The sequence below is a fragment of the Dipodomys spectabilis genome, unplaced genomic scaffold, assembly GCF_019054845.1.
Source record: "Dipodomys spectabilis isolate Male_0828 unplaced genomic scaffold, ASM1905484v1 ptg000583l, whole genome shotgun sequence".
In the NCBI taxonomy this organism is placed as follows: domain Eukaryota; kingdom Metazoa; phylum Chordata; class Mammalia; order Rodentia; family Heteromyidae; genus Dipodomys; species Dipodomys spectabilis.
Window position 1 is genome coordinate 909,826 of NW_024871260.1, and position 20,068 is coordinate 929,893.

Sequence of the window (20,068 nt, forward strand, 5' to 3'; positions counted from 1 at the left end):
TTATTTCAGTTTTCTCAAGGCTAGCATTTTATTGCTTGTACCACAGCTCCATTTCTAGTTTTTGCTGGTTACATTCAAATCAGAATCTAATGGACTTTTTTTTCTTGGTCTGCTTTCAAACCACAATCCTCAGATTTCATCTTTCTGATTAACTAGTATTAATGACATGAGCCACTAGTGTGGCTTCTATTTTTTTTCTCTATAACTATCTAATGCACATACTTAGATAGTAATGTAAAACTGAGAGTATGGAAGCAAGATGTACAGTGATGATACTGTCCTGTCAGAAATTCAAGTTAGTTATGTAAATTTCTTAAGACCATAAACAAAAAATACCATGATACAGTGTAAGAGAACTCACTATTGAACATATGAGCTTTAAGAGCCTTCTAATAAATCCATTATTTATTGTTCCCCAACATTATAAAAAATGTATGAGGCATTGGTAAAATAGAAGTCCTATGCATGACTACATAAATTCTTTGTTTTTTAAAAGACACTTGTTTTCATCTAATAAAGTAGGCCTGTCTATTTTCTTCATGTGATTTTGATGATTTAAGGTGCTTAGTGAGAAGTTCAAAATATATTAGTAGTCCTAAATTATCAATTCTCATTTTTTCTTCTTGGAGAATATAATGATCAAAGCAATAGTTCAGAATCAGCAAGCAATACTTCAGAATCATGCTTCCAGTGCAAGTGGATCACCAGTGAGAAGTCCTCAATACCATTTTCCACAAAGTTTTGTCACAGATACAATCTTCCTGCCTTCTCTAGCTGCTTTACTAGCTTGGGCCTATTTCTTCATTGTACAGGAAAAGTGTGATTCAACTGATTTCAGTCAAATTTTACTAGAATTACCAAGGATTTACTAGAATTACCAAGGGTTTAGATTCTTGTCTGTAATTTGGTCAAATCTATGTCTCTTTATGTAGGCTACTAAAATGTATTTACTAATTCCAAGTAAATATATAAATTCTATTTCCATCTTTTTTAAAAAATAAAATTTTGTTTGCTCTATCAATTGATCAGAGGCATGAATTTTGTGGCTAGCTAGGTCATTGCACATCTGTATCTCTCTTCCTTTCTCTATTTCATGGTTCTCATAGATAATATGATTGCTCCATAATTATCCTAATTTATTTTGCTTTTATATTTTTGGTTGCATCATTTCACTTTTTGCTCTGCCATTTCCCAAATCATTTATATAGAAGGCATTATTTCATATTTTCTCATTCCTAGAGTAAGCTGCACATGAAGACATCACTGGTCCTAATTTTCAGTCTGTACCTTTGAATACGGAGGAACATCTTTCCTCTGTTCTCCATCAGTTCCCTACTCTCCAGTTAGAATAATTTCGAATAGTAAAATTGGAAAAAGGATATAAATCAGATATGCAGAAAATTCACTAGATTTTTCTGACCAGTTCAACCAATGTGAACTATTAGGGAAATACATGGAAACTTCATTCCCACTGGCACGCAAAGTCTCTGGTTAGGCAATTCTTAGGAAGATGAGGAACAAGATGAAAAAATAAGGAATGGTATCAATTGCAAGACAAAAATTGGAGAAGGATCCAAGTAAATTTCTTCATTGGGCTGCTGAAAATATTCAGCTTACTACAATGCGGAGACTACTTTCCAAAAAGGCCACTCATGTGAATACTAGGGATGATGATGAGTATACCCCTCTTCATCGCGAAGCCTACAGTGGACACTTAGACATTGTCCATGAGTTGGTGGCTCAAGTGGCAAATGCAATAACTGTAGATGGCTGGACAACCCTGCACAGTGTATATATGCAGAATAATACCAGAGTGGCTTCTTTCTTACTTCATCATGATATAGATACCAATGCCCAAACTAAAGGCCTCTTGCTGCTGAGAATTGAGATAGCAAAGATACAATGGACCTCTGCGGCTGACTGGCTCTGTCGGGACGATGGAGGACACCTAGTGGAGGAACTGGAACAGGTGGGGAGATGGCAAACAGACAACTCACACAGAAGAGGAGTGAATGCTGAGTGCGATTTATTGCAGAGGATAACATGCTTTTATAGCAAAAGTCTTCATGAGAAAGGGCAAAAAGTTACACAATCTTGCTGCAAGGCTTCGTTTTTGGGTGTTCACCAGCTGGTCGCCTGATCCTTTTTTTGGGTGACGAGCTATGACAATAGGCACTTGTTTTCGGCTTTACCTCTATTTTTAAGAAATACAATTGGTTTTGATGTTTATCACCTATTAACCATTAACCAGAGCCCATGGGTAAAGTACTGGACAGAAAGGCATGAACTCTAGTACTTTATAGTTACTTTTGTTTAGTTTTGTACTTTATATGTTTCAGATCTTTTTTAAGCAATTGTGCTTCTTTGCCATTCTTTAGAGGGTCCCCAATTTGTGGCCAAAATCATGATATTTAGTATACTTAATTAAATCTGGCCATATATCAAATTTAAGCTCATAGTGTCTTTTCTGTAACCCTTTCACATAATCGTTTACTCTTCTCCATAGAGGCCTTAACTGTCTCATAAGATCTTTCTTGTTCCTTCTTTGATAGTAAGTACCAAGGGGACCTAAATCTAGCAAGTCTCTCAGTAAATGAAAGAGAGTAATAGGAAGTTCTTTCTTCTAAGTACTTTTCCCAATGGTTGCCATCCTTATCATACACACCTGTAAAAGGCTATGGATCTGGGGGAAGTCGTTGAGGTCCTCCAGATAATGGAGGATCCCACCATTTTCCTCTGATAAGCCATTGCCACCTTCCATCTACCAACTTTTTAAGAATCTTATTTAGCTTTTGGTCTAAATATCCCTCTACATCTTTCTTACCTACAGGATATCTATATGAGTCTATTGTATATGCTTTAGGATTAAAGGAAAGTCTCCAGTAGCCATACACTTTTTGCTCTAGCCGTGCCTACAGCTTCCTGTAAATCTCTTACAAACAATTCCTTCTGCTGAAGTGATGTCATGAAACCCCCAAATACTTTTATATTTACTTATGACTTGTCTAATAGCTTCCATAAGAGGGGCTTTTATGGTAGCACTTAACTCTGGTGAGTTAGTCATATTCTCAGGACACTCATCGGATGTTGGAGTCATCAACACTTTTAAGAAAGAGCCTTAAATAAGGGAACATTGAGCATGAGTAAGTAGAACAAGCAGCAGGAACAGTAAAAGATTAATAGGCACTCCTATACAACGAAGAAAAGAAAAACAGGAACAGAAACACATCTTTCCCAGGGGCTTGCCAGCCTTTCCAGGAGGTAGGCCTCTTTGAAGCCCCATTCTCTGAGGTAGACTTCAGTGAAGTCCCATTCTCAGAGATAGGCCTCTTTGAAGCCCCATTCTCTGAGGTAGACTTCGGTGAAGTCCCATTCTCAGAGATAGGCTTCTGTGAAGCCCCATTCTCAGGTCTGAATGCAGGTGTTCCATGCTAAGCAGACTCCACCGGAGTAGGCATGGCATTTGCCCCTTTCTTATATTTTAGATGTGCCAGAGAAATTTCTTCTCATATAGAGAAGATGGAGCAGAAGACTAGTTTGAAGAGGACTAGAAAGACAACAAGAATACATATAACAATTAGCATTATGACTCCAAATGTAACCAAGTAGTGCCATCAATCTAAAGGTTTAAGACTTTTTAATCCTCTCTGTAAGTCTTCTGCCAAAGAATTTATCCCCACGGTTTCCAAATGAGCTTGACTAAGGGCTGAGATGTCTTCCTGTAGCTGTCCTATCTCATGAGTTAAGCTATTGTCCTTCCAGATTTTTTGTAAATGCACTTTGGAAACTTCCCAATCTAAGCTCTCATTATAAGGTAATGGGGTAACACAAATATATTTAAATGACTGATGACATCTAGTTGTCAGCTGGGTTTTTAGATTATTGACTTGAGTCCCTAACTTTAAGACTACTTTTTCCAAAGCCTCTATTTTGTTTTTTTTAATTTTGGTTCAATAATTTGTTGCTCTGTTATTGTTAGAGAAACATCCTTATTTAACTCATTAACAAAATGTGCCGAGCCTTTTCAACCAGCTTCTTGATCTTTCCCCATATAGGTGGTGTTGCGGTTTTTGTTGAATTAGCCTCTCAATTGTTCTTGAACTAAGTCCGGTATGGCTTGAATCTTTTCTTGAGTTAGGGGCCACTGATTAATCCATACAGGATCATCACTTTTCCATATTATTTTGTCAGCATAAAGCTGTTCCTCAGTGGCCCCTATGAAAAATTTTGCTCCGTGGAATTCTTCCAAGTGAATTGCCTGCATTAGATGTCAAAATGTATTCAAGAGTTTTTGTATACATGTATAATGATTTCTGCAGAGTTTGTGAAATTTTAATCAGAAATAATTTTAATTTATCCGTTTAAATGAATAGTACAGAAACTAAAGTATTTCTGGTGCTTGTCTGAAAAAGGATATTTTAAAATATTCTATGTTTGTATAATGTGTTCTTTCAGATTGTATTCCATATAGAAAGTTTTAGATTCCTTTTTTTCCTCGGTCCTAATATTATTTTTCATTGGGATAAAATGACAATGTTGTCTAATTTCAAAAGTTTTGTAAAGTTTATGGTATGTAAACGCCTTTCTGAGGTGAAGATTTAATACACTGATGTCAAACTAAATTTAATTATATGAATTACATGTGTTGTTACACTTGTTATTTTGTAATCAACTTTTTAATAACTGTTTTTCATTTCTTGCATCTGAAGAATGAAAAATACAGAATACTTCACAAATTTTCATATCATTCTTGTGCAATTGCCATGTTAATCTCTGTATTGTAATTTGGGAATACGTGCTGCTGAAGCATGTAGTATCTTCTAAATTTAAGCAGTTAATGATGCAATCTTTATACAGATTTATATCCACGGTTCCCTACTTGTAATAAGGAAACTATATTGTTCCTGACAATGCTACTGATCTTATTTCCCTAAAATTCTGTGAATAGTGGAAAAAAATATATTGTTCATCTTAATGCTCACATTTGCAAATTTTTTTTTCAATGACAATTTTAAGTCTTTTTCATTTGGAATTTGATCATACTTTCAATAATTTATTGCTAGGTCCAAAGGTGATGGCTTTTTCATGTACTAATTGATCCAACTGAATTACCTTTGTGGAGCTAATGGATTCAAAGTAAGCCTTGCTTAAGAGCTACTTCTAACCTTCTGCAGCTGACATTTTCCCAAGTGAGGTCTTACTGGCACAAATGTCTACCTGACCCTTTATTCTTCTTCCATGTAGGAACAGACCAATCAGAATATCTTACTCTGACAGCAATAGATTGTTTTACTTGAACAACACTAATCTTAGTTACAAGGGATCATAGAGAGATGAACAGTTCAGTCATAACTGTTCCGACTAGAAGGTATTTTATCAAAATATAATTGTTTATTATATCTAACATTTCAAAAGTAACTAAAGCCAAGAAGGTGAAAAAATTGATCATATTCATGATTACTTAATATCCTGGCCTGTCTACCATCCTACCAGGCAGGAAGTTACACTACTGCATTTCTATCAGCAAATATTTTCATAGTTGCAGAAGTCCAGATGTTTCTTCTCATTATTAGGCCTTAAATTGGTAATGTTTTAATCACAGTGTTTTCTCTAGCCTACAGGCTGTAAATCTACAAATGGTAAAGCTTTAGGTCCAACTCTATCAAACACTGAGGTAGAGATAATGTAATAATACTTTAAAACAGAGTTGCCTTTGATACTGTACCCACAACAGAACAATGCAAAACATGTGTCTTTTTTTCTTATATTATATATAGTTATATATTTTATATTTATATGTGCTGATTTTATATTTCACACAATGAAACTTACTAGAATTAGTTGATAATTTCACAAATAAATTAAAATTTATTTATTCCAATAAATAGAATTGGAATAAAATAATTAGGTTTAAAATGTATATTAGAATATAAAAAGTATCAACGCAGTGTCTTTGGTATAAACTTGTGATACATTCTAACTGTTCTTGGTCTTCTGAATTCACATGGTAAAAAACAATTTTGTTTTCCTCTAATCTATAAGGGATTTTACTCTGCTTCTCTGTTTATTGTTTTAATTCACTGATCCCAAACTGTTTTTCTCCATATTTCTGAAGCATTCCTACTGATTATGCCCAAATTTTTCTGATAAGATGTCTAACAAATATTATTCTTCTGCACGACCCAATGATTCCTAGGATCCCAGGTACCAGTTACCTGCATCATCAGATAACAAGGGCAAGACTTCTCACATAGGCCCATGCAACATGCAACAAAGTAATTGAAGACCCATTTCAATTTCTCATTTCCTATATTTCAGGGCCCCAATTCCTTGAGATACAGGATTTAGCAGTAAGCAATTGTGAAATGCAAGGCAACTTAAAATGAAAGATGAGATCACAAAATTTGAGAGTATATACTATGATTCAAATATTCAACTTACAGATGGACAGCCCATATCAGTGAACAAGTTCACAAGGTGTCATAAGATTATTTTTAATACCCCTCCCCTATGATTAATGAAAGATTTTAGTCCAGCATAAGTGGACCAAAAAATAGTTCCTGGAAGGATAGATCCATAATTGGTCTACCAAGTCCCAGAAAAATTTACTTAGAGTTCAAATATAATTCAGAAAAACATTGAGAAGATCCTTAGTGCTTCAAAACACTGGGACATCAGTACAACATGGTTCAGTGGTATAAAATGTCACTCTCAAACCAATGATTAAATCTACATTTAATCTCCTGAAAGTTATTCCTTTACAAATTAACTTTTTAAAATCACATTCGCCAAAATAACATTTGACAAGTAGATGATACTTAGTGACATTACAAGTTTTTCAAGTGTAGGGAGCAAGTTACAATAAAGTTGAATTATTTACCCAGCACTAATGCCAAACACGTTCAACCATTCATTAAAGTCTAGAAATAGTACCAACCACAATTTGTGTTTTTCAGTAGGAGCCTTCCAGAAAAGTGTTAAATAGATCAGCCTGCCAAATTTAAAACCAAAACGTTTGCTAAAAAAGTAAATGTCATCATTTAATAAGGTACATTTTAAAACGTCACAAATAGTTGTCTTATCATATGTAATATTATGTTTTCCCTATCTGTATAACATAGGGAGAAATATGACCTTAAGTCTTGAATATGGGTACTCATCAGAGATATGACAAACAAAATCTGTCTTCTATTTCTATCACATTCCTCTATAGGAATAAATTTTAGTTTTCTTCTTTTTCCAAAACTTATAGGTAGTAAAAATATTATACCATGTAAAATAAAACAATCACACCACTGTACAAAGCCATTTATAAAAATTGGTAGCTAGGAGTACATTCTATGCATTTTTTAACTTTCTTTTTGGCTGAAGATTAATCTTCCAAATGGATGAGAATAAAATCATGTTTAGGTGCTTCACGTCTCCAGTCTTGCAAATTGTTACTGCAGATGAATGAATTATGGAAATATAAGCTGACATCAGTTCAAGCATATGCAGAATGGAAACTCCATGAAATGTATATAAACCTTTCAAAGTATTAATAGACAGTTTAACAGGATGACTATCAGGAAGTTGAAAGCAGAAAGAAATTATAGTAAAGACATAGAATGAATGAAAAATGAACAAGGGGCAGGTACAGCTAGAATACTCAATGTACACATATGATAAAGGAAGTGGTAAATCTGAAATAAATATTGGAGAAGCATTTGTTTGAGAATGATGGAAGGAGTGACTCTGATCCAAGAGCAATGGACAATTAGATGGATATATTTAATTGTAACACACTTGTACAACCTTTTGAAATTCAGTTTAAAAACACAACAAAAAACAAAAACACACAAAAATCACAACCAACCAGAAATCTCTAGAGAGTATGAATATTTCCTCCCAAAATTTTAAGCAGTTAATGAAGGGTAGTCTTGGGAAAAGCAAACAACGCTGTCCAAAGAGAGAAGTTTGGGATAGGAGAGAATTTTGAAGAGATTTAAATAGATTTTCTAAGGTTATAAATCACCTACATCTGCTGCAAATAGTATCTTTCTTCTAGGAGTTCTCTGTCTGAACTGGATAATCCAGTCGTGAGACACACTTGATAGCTTGTGAAGATAGAATGGAAGAAACAAGATCAAGAACGCGTTACTCCACTGGAAAGAAAACAGTCCTCTATATTTTCTCTAATCTGTCTTCACTACGCTTTCTTTATGCTTTTAAGTCAATTGATTTTGAATTATATTTTTCCTTCTTTCTTCTGGCAAAGTAATTGGTCAAAGTAATTCATTAAATATTATTTGCCATTTTCTTCTTTCATGCTGATTAATTGGCCAGGCGAGTCTATTAAACTTCCCTCTTGCATTTGGTTGCCATGAAACAACATCTATATGAATGAGAAGAAATCTAATGTAAAACTTTGTCTCCAGAAAACAGTCCAAGAAGCTGTGATCACAAATATTTGGCTGTATATTTTCTTGTTTCTTTTACCTTGAAAGTCTTCTTTTGTCTAAAGTTCCCACAAACATAAGTACTCCATCACTTTTTGGTTCAATCAATTCTAACCTAAAAGATATATTTTGCTAAGAAAATGGTTAGAGGAAACTGAAAAATACTGCACTTTTATCTTCTATCGTAAGACTCTCCTTAGATACCATATCAAGAACAATGAAGTTATTCTATGCAAAATTATTTCAATAGATTATTTTTCTCTTGGTCTTGCATTTGTTCACCAAGATGTATGGAGGAGAGTAGAGTTAAATCACCTATACCTGGAAACACAGTGTCTGTTACAAAAGGACAATGCTTCTATGTCCTGCTTCTATGTCCTCCTCTTAGCTCTTGCCTGATTTCCAATTAATCACAGCATCTTGGCTTCAAGTCTAGTGAAGCTGAAGGACTATATGGGCTCCACCACTGTTACATCTTCATGATTTGTCTTTGAAAACTCTTTAATTTGCCTCATTTGGATGTGGAATGTATTTTCATGTCCCCATTCAATCTGTTCGGCATTGTAGTGAGCCAAATCGGCTCTGTAAAATCACTTTAGATAGTAAAATATTAACACAATTTAGGGCTGGGAAGTTGGCTTTTTGGTAGAGTGCTTGCCTTGAATGCCTGAGACCCTAGGTTTGATTCCTCAGCACCACATAAGCAAAAAGAAAAAAAGCCGAAAGTGGTGTTGTGGCTCAAGTGGTAGAGCGCTAGCCTTGACCTGAAGACCTGAGGGACAGCACCCAGGCCCAGAGTTCAGGCCCCATGACCGGACCCTCCAAAAAATATTAATACAATTTAAAAAAAAATTTGGACTTCCTTCACTGCTAAAGCCAATGCGCTTAGGTAGGGCTTCTAAGAACTATGTTTTCTTACCTTTACCATTTGCTCAATTATTTTCTGAACCCAAAACATTTTGGCTTATGTAATAAGAGAAGTCTTCACTATCTCATGTTATTAAGGGTATTATTTTTTGTGAGCCACTTAGAAATGTGAAATCATTGGTTTGAATTACATAATCAGATTTTTTTCTGTTTCACTGCTTCAAATGCAAAGACATTGTGGAAAATGTTACAAACAGAAATGTGTAAACCCAACACCTTCTTGCATTTTGGAGGGCACTTTCTCCCTAAATATTTTGACTCAAATTATCTTTTTCAGAGAATTGCTGTTTGGTAATTAAAGGTAAATTCACAAATTTTGATGTCTTATTTTTTTAAGAACTTGAATTTAAATTCCAATACAACCTTGTTTCACACAGTGAGAATATATTTCCTGGGTAAGGATAATTCCAAGGGAACCAACCGGATTTACAGCAACGTTTCTGAGGTTTGTTTGTTTAGTGTGAAAAAGAGCCATCTTCACCCACATTGCTTCCTCTCTACTAAGTCTCCGTGGATTTCTTTGCATGAAAGCCTATTCTCCCAGGAAATTTTAAATTTTCTTAATAGGCTAAGTTGTTAAAAATTTTGAACAATTCAAATTTACCTGTCATAACTTTAAAACTCTTGAAATTCCTTTATCAGATCCGCGAATTCACCAATCCTATTTCCACCTTTACCATCCAAAAGTTAACATGCTCTTTTCATGATATAGTGTCCATGCAACTATTATTTACCAGTAGCTTTGTACTGCGTATATATAGCCATATAAGCTGATGCTAAGCAAAATGAATTCCAAGATATGGAACCAGATTTTTTTCATTTGTGGTTGTTGTTTTTGATGAACTATGTGACTTGTTTTCTTTGGGTTTTTCCCCTATAGTTCATTTCTGCTGTATTTGATTTTGTATTGTGTATGAATTTACCTTAAATAGGGAAGGGAAGAGGAAAAGCAAAATGGTGAGACAAAAGACAAAGTGAAAACCAATACAATAGCAACACTCACAAGACAATATGTTGGAAACGTACCTTATAACTTGTGAGGGGTGAAGGGGTGAAGGAAAACTGTGAGAAAAATGAAGGAGGGGTAATAAGTTTGAAATGTTTTTTATTCACTACCTTACAATTACTGTAACCTCACTGTACATCAATTTGATAATAAAATTGAAAAAATAAGCTGCATAAAATGTAATTTTACTGTATTGGCACAGTAAATATTATTCTTTATGTAGCAATATTTTAAAAATCAATTCTATTTGACATCTAATTCAAATTGATTACCTCGTTTTTATCAGAGGGTCATCAACGTGATTTTTATCCAACTAGAAAATATTTTCATAATATAATTGCCGAATTTTTCGAAAAAGAATAAATTTATTACTTTCTCATTCTAAAACAGAAAAACACTTTAATGCTATGGAAACCCATAACTTTTAAAATTAAATAATTTGTTAAGGGGACAGAGTATATATTTTCTTCAAAATAACTACTCATAATTACTCATTTTTAAATTCTCAACATTCCATACGTTAGAGATTCAAAACAGTACTTTTATGCATGTTATAAAATTCTGCAATAAATGCAGTTTCCAGTGGAGTGTACAGATTGAGAAGTCAATAGAAAAATAGCCACATTCTGGTAGAGGATAAAACTATGAAGCATCTGTAATAATTAATTCGTCAAGAGTAAGCAATATTTTTTATCAGAGTAAGCTGTTATTTCTATGACTATCAATCCCAAGATTTATGCCAGGAAGTCATCCTAGCCCAACAGTTTCCAACTTGTAAGGGGCAGCCTAAAATTCCTTAATTCATATCATGAATAGCTTTTCTCTATTGTGAAAAATACTACACCTCTGCTAATGTGATGCCCTCCGTGTTCTGTAAAGAACACCACAATAACCTGAGCTGCATAATTTTTCCTCCACTGGTATTCTTGAGATCAGATCACTTGCAAATATTATTTATATTTATACTTTTTTAATTATCATGGATATTCAGGAAGCTAAGATTGGAAAATTATGGTTCAAAGCCCACCCTGGCAGGAAGGTTTCTTAGAATCTTATCTCCAATATACTTCTCCGCAAAAGCCAGACACAAGTGGCACTGAGGTTGAAGTGGTAGGGCATGAGCCTTGAGCATAAACAGACTCAGAGACACTGTCCAGGCCAAGAGTTCAAGCTCTAGGCAAACCAATAAAACAAAAACAAAGTTGAGTACAAACCCCAAACCTAGCATTTTTCTCAATGTATACAGAGGCACGTAAATAAGGAAATGGCTTCCTGTGTTACTTAGAGGTTGAAAAAAGATGTCACACAACTACTCTCTTCATACCATTTTAAAGCAAACCCTCAAAAATTGCTGTTTTTCTAAATTTATAAATTAATATCATCCATTTGTTAGCAACTCTGTCTAGATTAGTCACATTAACATGGTATACATGAACTGTGGGAATTATCTATTAACTATGTTCTAATTATAACTCTCTTGAAAGAATATTCTAGGAAAATAGAATGCAAGAATCATTTGTGAATTTGTCCATTAATCCCTCTACTTAAAAATAATTTTGTAGTATCCTATAGAATATAGAATTACAAACAAAACAAAAATACATATCTTAAATCTAAATTCTAATTTAACAAGGTCTACAAAGTACTACATTAGATGAACTTTGCTATTTCTCCAGGCTTAAGCTTTTGTAATCCTTCAACATTTCTTTGGAATCCTACAGAATGGTGCTTACTTAGTTTTGCAAATTTTTGGACGGAAATAATGAGCCATTTTGCATCTAGAATGTTCTGTAATAAGAGAGCATTTAAAACACAAATGAGGATATATATGATTTGCATTTCAATAGGAAACTTGACTTCTCAAAACATAATGAGAAAATTAGCCCCAAATTCCAACTGTGTATTCCTTTTTTGTTGTTTGGTTTGTTTTATTGAGACAAAGTTGTTCTACCTGGTCCAGGGAAGGTATCGCAATGTAATTCCATTCTCTAATCTCCTGACGAAGTGCTAGAATTCCAGGCTTGTATCACATTGTCCTGCCATAGTTTGTTTATTTACTCTAGAAACAGACTCGCAATTCTGAACTTTTCCTATGATCTTATCCATTAGACTGACTGCTCAGACTGTTTATGAACTATTTTCAAAGATGTTCTAACAATTCACACAAGAGATGAACATTTTTATATGCACCTACAGGGTTCCCTGATTCATTCCTCCATGGATCCTATCCCGTTAATAACGTTGCTTGACTCTCTTACTATCACTGATTCCGACGTATGTAATATTCTCAACTTTTTTAGGGAAAGTTCACTGGAGGGCTTTCTAATATTAAAAATTATCACTTGATTCTAGTCTTACTCAGGACATATTTTCTATTGTTTTCTAACTTTTCTACATATTCTGAGAGTTGTTTCATTTGTGTATTTTTGTGTGCACATATAAGTCCCTTTGTGTGTATGTGTATGTTTGTATGTATGTATGCAAAAACCTCATGATCTTATTCAGCAATCTTGCTCATGACTAGTATTCCAGCTTTTGGCTGTTTAATTATAGGTAGTGTCTCAAAGCCTGTTCTGCCAGGCTGGATGCAAATTGAACTTCTCAGACTCCTTTATCTTTTTAGGTTTTATTTTTCCAGGAGTATCAACTTTTAAACTACAAACACTTTTGTGAGTGTTAAGTCTAACCTGTAGCCCAGATTTTTAACTCAAGAATTAATATAAAGATAGATGAACATATACATTACATATCTTGAGTATACAATGTTAGAAATGTGGTCCTAAGCTGGGTGTGGTGAGATCTGAGGATTGGGGTTTAAAGCCAGCCCAGGTAGGAAAGTCCTGGAGACTCTTTTCTCCAATAACTACCAGAAAACTGGGAGTGGCACTGTGGCTCAATTGGAAGAACACTAGCCTTGAGCTGTGTTGCGGAAGGACAGTGCCCAGTCCCAGACTTCAAGTACCACGACCAACAACTACAAAAAAGAATTTAAGAAAAGGAAAAAAAAAAAGAAATGTGATCTTAGCCACCAGATTCATTGCTAGTATAATTCCTATTTTTTTCCAGTTAAGTCCATTCTCTCATACGTGACTTGCATTGGATACAATCATTCTTCCATTCTCCTTTTTACAAAATTACGTGTTTATAAAGCGTGATTTAGAAAGGAAGTGGCTTCATCTTCCACGTACAAGTAATACTTTCTCTATATCACTCCCATAAATCTACATACTGGACTTGGCTTTATTGTTTCAATGTTGTCTTATTTGTAGAGTGTTCTATATTTTACTGAAGCCTTTTATCTAAACACAGAACTTCTCTTTCCAATTATTGCTATTGTTTCTCTTACTGTTCACTCATGTACACTTGGGAAATTAATGCACAGCACATACACTCACAAAAAATGATCTGAGAACCTTCTCCCATTTAAAATTCACCATAATTTACAGCTCACTTAAGAACTTTGAACAAAATGTACTCATGAAAAAAGTATTCAAAAGCAATTTTAATTTCATATTTTCTCCTTACTAAGTTGTCTCTGAAACACGTGTTACCTCATGTCCAAAAGTGTCCTTGTGCTATTTCAATGAAGCCAGAAAACATTCATTTTTTTTCTGGAGCAGCACCATAGATTGTTACTGGAAGTAAGCTGAAGTAACTGTTACTAGATGTGGAAATTGATCTCAGGAGATGAATTGAGCATAGAGGAATGACAAAGTTCAAGTTAACTTTTGCTTTCCTTTTTACTGTACAAGAAAAGAATTCAAGGCTTGAAGGAAACTTTCTCCCTGACAATTTTGAGTGTGTTCTTTATTCATATAAAACTTGTCTGTAAACTTGTAGTTGAGAGTATTACAAAAGGAAACAATATGCCATTTGAAGGCAGGCATAGAACAAAAGGAAGTAACTTTGTTTTAAAAGTGTTCTACTGCAAATAAACAAAGATATGGAGGTTTTGAAGTGTCTTATGGATGGATGTTTCACTCCTGAGATGATTCTCTTGTTGCAGGAGTCAGTTATCAATTCCTTTAGTCTGGTCCTCAGTTTTCCATAGCAATAAAGATTTCAAAAAAGCAGGATCCAGAGTATGATCAGCAAAACCAGCCTCTTATCGGACCACTACTCCTTTAAGGAGAGTCCCAAAGAAATACCCAGGGTTTGTGTTGTTTGCTTGTTTGTTTACTTTGTGCTAGTTCTGGGGCTTGAACTCAAAGGCTGGACCCTGTCCCTGAACAGTTGTGTTTCTTTCCGACCTTCCCCCAAAGCTAGTACACAACTGCTTGAGCCAAAACTCCATTTCTGTTTTTTTGGTGTTTAATTTCAGATAAGAGTTTGACAGACTCTCCTGCCTGGTTGGCTTTGAACTAAGACAGTAAGAAAGCTAAGTGACCACAACTGTTTGGACTTCTCTTTTGAACCAAGAAATATTAGATGAAGTTTATGATAAAGCTAATATTTGACAATTTTTAAAGAAGAGAATATGTTCATCAAAGAAGCCATAACTTAAATAACTCAGCAAAAGTAGGTGCACTGAATCCTTTGGAAAGATTACTATTGACTTAATCATTACTTTGGGGGAAACTTAAAGCCATATTTGCACTTTTTTTTTGATTGTGAGCATTGAACACTGATCCTGAGCACTGTCTCTCAGCTCTTCAGCTCAACTTGAATGCTGTACCACTTTAGCTACAGCACCACTTCTGGGTTTCTGGTGGCTAATTGAAGATAAGTGTTTCATGGACTTTCCTGACCAGGCTGGATTTGAATCACAATCCTCTGGTTTTAGATAGGATTACAGGCAAGAGCCACCAGGACCCGGCTCATATTTGCATTTATGTGCACTTAATGACACTATGTAGACAAAGAATGGAAATTTGAACCAAATGATGACATTGCAGCTTTTCAGAAAAATTGAGGTAGCAATAAATATCTCCTCCATTTCCATTTTGTTACATTAATGACTCATGAGCTATGGGACCCTTACATTAGCATCCTGTGACATCTGTGTAGGTGTATTTAGTATTAGGAAATGTTCATAGAGAAATATAGAAAGACAGATTTTCAGAAAGCAAAGGATATCAGGTATGAAAGAACAGCATAGAAGGAGACACATTTATCTAGCCTAAGAGATTTAGAATGCTAAAACAATGAGGAATAAGCCTAGTTGATAACTAGTTCTTCAATAACCAAAAACGGTTCTCTACGACTGTTTCTGCTATACCTTAGCTACTATCATTTTTTTCCTTCCATCTGGTGTTATTCCTTCTCTTCTGTCACGACTGTTAATTAGCCTCTACCTTTTTGGTGCTATGATTGGCCAAAATGATTTCCAAATCTCACTTAGACTACCCTCCTCATTGTGATTAGCAGTGACCCCTCACAAAATCCTGGAATATGTGAATTTCCAGAATTAATCTACACCTTACATCTAAGCACATTCCTGGCATTAATTGCCCTGACCTAATGAACAAAACTATTTTTCAACACAGTATCCTAATATAGGTAAAGTACATGAATTAGGGACTATTGTCAAGTATTAGTATGGAAGGAACAATTACATATTCCAAGTTTGGGTTCTTTATTTTGCATTTACTAACTAAATGTTCATTGTTGTTGTTGTTGCTCTTGTTGTTTTGGCAGTCCTGGGGCTGAAACTCAGCGCTTGGGAATTATTCCTCAGCTTTTTTTTTTTTTTTCTCAATTCTAACCCTTTACCACTTGAGGCACAGGACCACTTCCAGTGTTTCTTTTTCTGTTTATGTGTTACTGAGGAATTGAACCCAGGGTTTCATGCATGCTAGATAATCACTTTACCATGAAGCCACATTCCCAGAACACTAAATGACTCTCTTAAGATGGCATTAAATTTTCATTCCATAACTATGTATCATAATTTTAGCCAGAAATTTTTGCTAGAAAAGGGCATTGATCACAGTACTGAATCCAGTAAGGCTAGATAGACAATGAATAACTGTCACGGTCTAGCCAGGGCACAGAGGGTACAACAGACTGAGCGAGACAGCTCCTGACCCACAGCCCATCTCCAGAATGAGAAGGCCACCTTGGTTCCAACCACATTGAGAATGCTGGGCCAACTCCTCCAGCACCCATTCAATCAGTTCCTGAGAGAGAGAGAGAGAGAGAGAGAGAGAGAAAAGAAAGAAGGTCAGAATTACACTTAAGCCAGGTACCTGTTGCTCAGGCCTGTAATCCTAAGTACAGTGGAGGCAGAGATATGAGGATTGTGGTTTATAGCCAGCCCTAGCAGGAACACCTGTGAGATTCTTATTTCCAAAGAACCACTAGAAAACTGGAAGTGGTTCTGTGACTCAAGTGGTAGAGTGCTAGCTTTGATCTGCGAGCTCAGGGAGCTGCCCCAGGCCCAGAGTTCAAGCCCCACGACTGAAAAGAAATGGACTTCCCACCACAAGAAGTGGGATGAATAGCACCCATTGTCTTAGGGAGCATGGCAGAGAAGTCAGACCGAGCTTCCTGTCAGCTGAGAGTCAGAAGTAGGTCACCCAGCTTCTCTGTGCCTCAGTTTCCCCAGCTTCAAAACTGAACAAAGTGAAGTATCCCATTCCTCATGGGGATTGGGTATTAAAGAAAGAGAGTCATGTTTTGTTTCATAATCCCATACCTGTCACAACATTAATAACACAAAACCATCTGAGATCTTTCCGGGTATTTTCTTTCATATACTCACAGAACTGCCAAGAACCGTATCTGACGGCCCCTCCCTCTGTGCCTGCCCCTGCTTTTGAGATCCCTTTTTATTAATCCATCGTTTTCTCAAAACTGTCCCATGAGGAGATTGAAGTCCAACGGTTGAGGCCCAACCCAGAGCTTCACCTGTGGTCAAAAATGGGCTGCTGTGGACTGAGTTTGTGACAATCCATCTAAACCAATGACTGAGCGTGGCACTACATGTCTACCATCCCAACTACAGAGGACCAACCCTGGTGGATCATGCCTGTCACATACAGGAGGACTGTGATCCACCCCAGCCTGAGCATATATTAAGTCTCCATCTCAGAAATGCCCAAGACAGAAAAGCTGGTAGAAGACCTGACTGGCAAGCCCAAAGCCTTTAAGTCGAACCCTAATATACCAAAAAGAACCAGAGTCACAGTGCCAGAGGCTCATGCCAATAATCCTAGGTACTCAAGAGGTTGAGATCTGAAGATCACAGCTCAAGATTTAAAATAGGGTTCTCCTTGCCCATCAGAGGTCATGATGAGAAGACCCAGAATCTGACCTAAGCTGTTGCACTCCATACTAGCAGGACTCATATCTTTACTAAGTGTTGGACTTGCTCTCTGTCCTCCAGGGAAGCCATCCCCTGCAGGCTGCACTCCTAGCTCCTCCCAAGCTCCCACTCCCAACAACCAGGCCCAAGGGAGTACACAGTTCCAGGGCACACAGATCCCTTGTTCTTGTAATTTAACAGTGCTGTGTCCTGTTCAAGCGTCTCACCCTTCCAGGATCCCAGACCTCAGCTATGAAGCCCATGCATGCCCGAAAGATAGCAGGTAGAAGTTACCAAAGCATTCAGCCTCCTTGTTACCACTCACATCTACACACACACACACACACACACACACACACACACACACACACACACACATCCAGACTGGTGACAGAAGACTCATCCATGCAGCACCTGCAATTTGCCAACTGATCACTCACCTGAGCAGAGTCAGGCTGTACAAGGAGAAAGATGATCTCTCTCTCTGTCTCTCTGTCTCTCTCTGTCTCTCTGTCTTCAGGTGAAAGGATGATCAAGCACAGAAGACAAGGGTTCACACAGAAAGGGGGGTCTATCTTCTGCATTCAAAGCCTCCCATCCCCAGAAAAAGGAAAAAGACCCCAGAAGGCAGGTGTGGACATGCTGCTCCCCACCAGGTTCCCACCAGGGAAAGGAAGGGTGCAGATGTGCGGCTGTGTTTCTCCCACTGCTCCAGGTCAGGGGCTCTGTGGCGTCCACTCCTCACCCAACCCTGCATCTCCCCATTTCCTGGGACACTAGACACTGGATATGGGGATGGGATCCTCGGATCAACACCCACCCCCACTCCTGGGGCACATTTATGGCAGGGTGTGGGCCAGACTGTGGGGCACAGAGGAGGCGCGGGTCCTGGTCAGGAGGGGGGGGTGATATGGGGTCGCAGGGAGTGGGCCTGTGTGGCCACCACTCACATGTGCTGCTGGCAAAATCTGTTGGCAGCTGCTCCAGGTGGGGCGAACAGCAATGGCAGTGGTATGGTCGACATCAGGCCCAGAGCAGAGGACAAGGGTGCCAGGATCTGGTCAGGGCAACAAGCTGGCTAGAGGTGCACCATTGCACCATTGTCTGAGGAATCCAAGAAGCAACATGGGTTTTAGCCAACAGCACCAGGTTTGAAATGCTGTGCCACGGGGAAGAGGAGGAGGGGGCCGGAGTGCAGGTGGGCACATGGTGGGCCTGAGCAAGGCCTCTCCTCCTAGGCCTCGAGTCTCTTGCTCATCACTCAGCTACCTCTACCTCAACTGCTGGTAGTGGTGTCAACCAACTGGCCACCATTCTTGTATCCCATTGGTCAGAAAGAACCATGAAAGAATGAGGGTGTGGCTGGAATCCTGTGATGCAGGCAGAATGGGTGGAGTCAAGATGATGGCAGCCCCTTTCCCAGGGAACTCTGTTCAATCCACTTGGGGACAAGAAGGTTACTTGCTTTAGCCGGATGGCTGCACAGATTGTTGTTTATGTCTGTTTGTTGCTAGTCATGGACCTTGAACTCAGGATCTGGGCACAGTCTGTGAGCTGCTTTTGATCAAGGCTTGCCCTCTACCAATGGAGCTACATGGCTTTACTTCTGCTTTTGTTGGCATAATTTGGACAGGAGTCTCAAGGACTTTCCTGCCTAGGGTGACTTTGACCATGATCCTCCTATCACAGCCTTGTAAGTATCAAGGAGGACTGCTGAGAGCATTTTTATATCATTAACATTTTGACAACTGAAACCTGTTAGGAACTTTAGCACTTTTGAAAAAAAAATTGCCTTTGTGTCATCACAGTTCATTTGTGTATGTCATTGTGATTTCATTCTCATATCCACATTATAAACTCATGGCAATTAAGATCTGACTTGCCACTGTGACATCACAACCCCTTTGTGACATCATCACCAATGTGACATCAGACTGTCGTTATGACACCTTCAGCTCATGGTGATATCACCAAGCTACAGTGACATCATGGCATTATGACATTGCATTGCCATTTTGCTGTCATAGACACATTGTGAATGTATATCCTATGATTTCATTCTATTTTAAATGTGGCATATCAGTTGATATCAGAAACACATTGTGACCTCATAACCATTGTAACATTATAAACCCTGTGTGGCGTCATAACCAGTATGATATCACGTTGTTGTTATGATATCTTTAGCTTATGGTGACATCACAAAATGACAATGACATTATAGCATTTTCCATTATGTCATTGTGACATCATAGTCACATTATGAATGCCTAATCTGTGATTTCATTGTATTTGAAATGTGGCATGTGGGTGGATATCAGAAACTCAGTGTGATGTCATAACCTTTGTGACATTAATATCCCTTTGTGACATCAATTTGTCAATGTGACATCACAATGGCAACGTGATGCTACTAAGGCACCATGATATCACAATGGTCATGAACTCACA

General features: G+C 37.1%; 1 pseudogene; it reads right to left on the reverse strand.

Moving 5' to 3' along the window:
• Positions 1–4,713: 4,713 nt before the first annotated feature.
• Positions 4,714–4,810, reverse strand: LOC122100567 (annotated as a pseudogene).
• Positions 4,811–20,068: the final 15,258 nt, after the last annotated feature.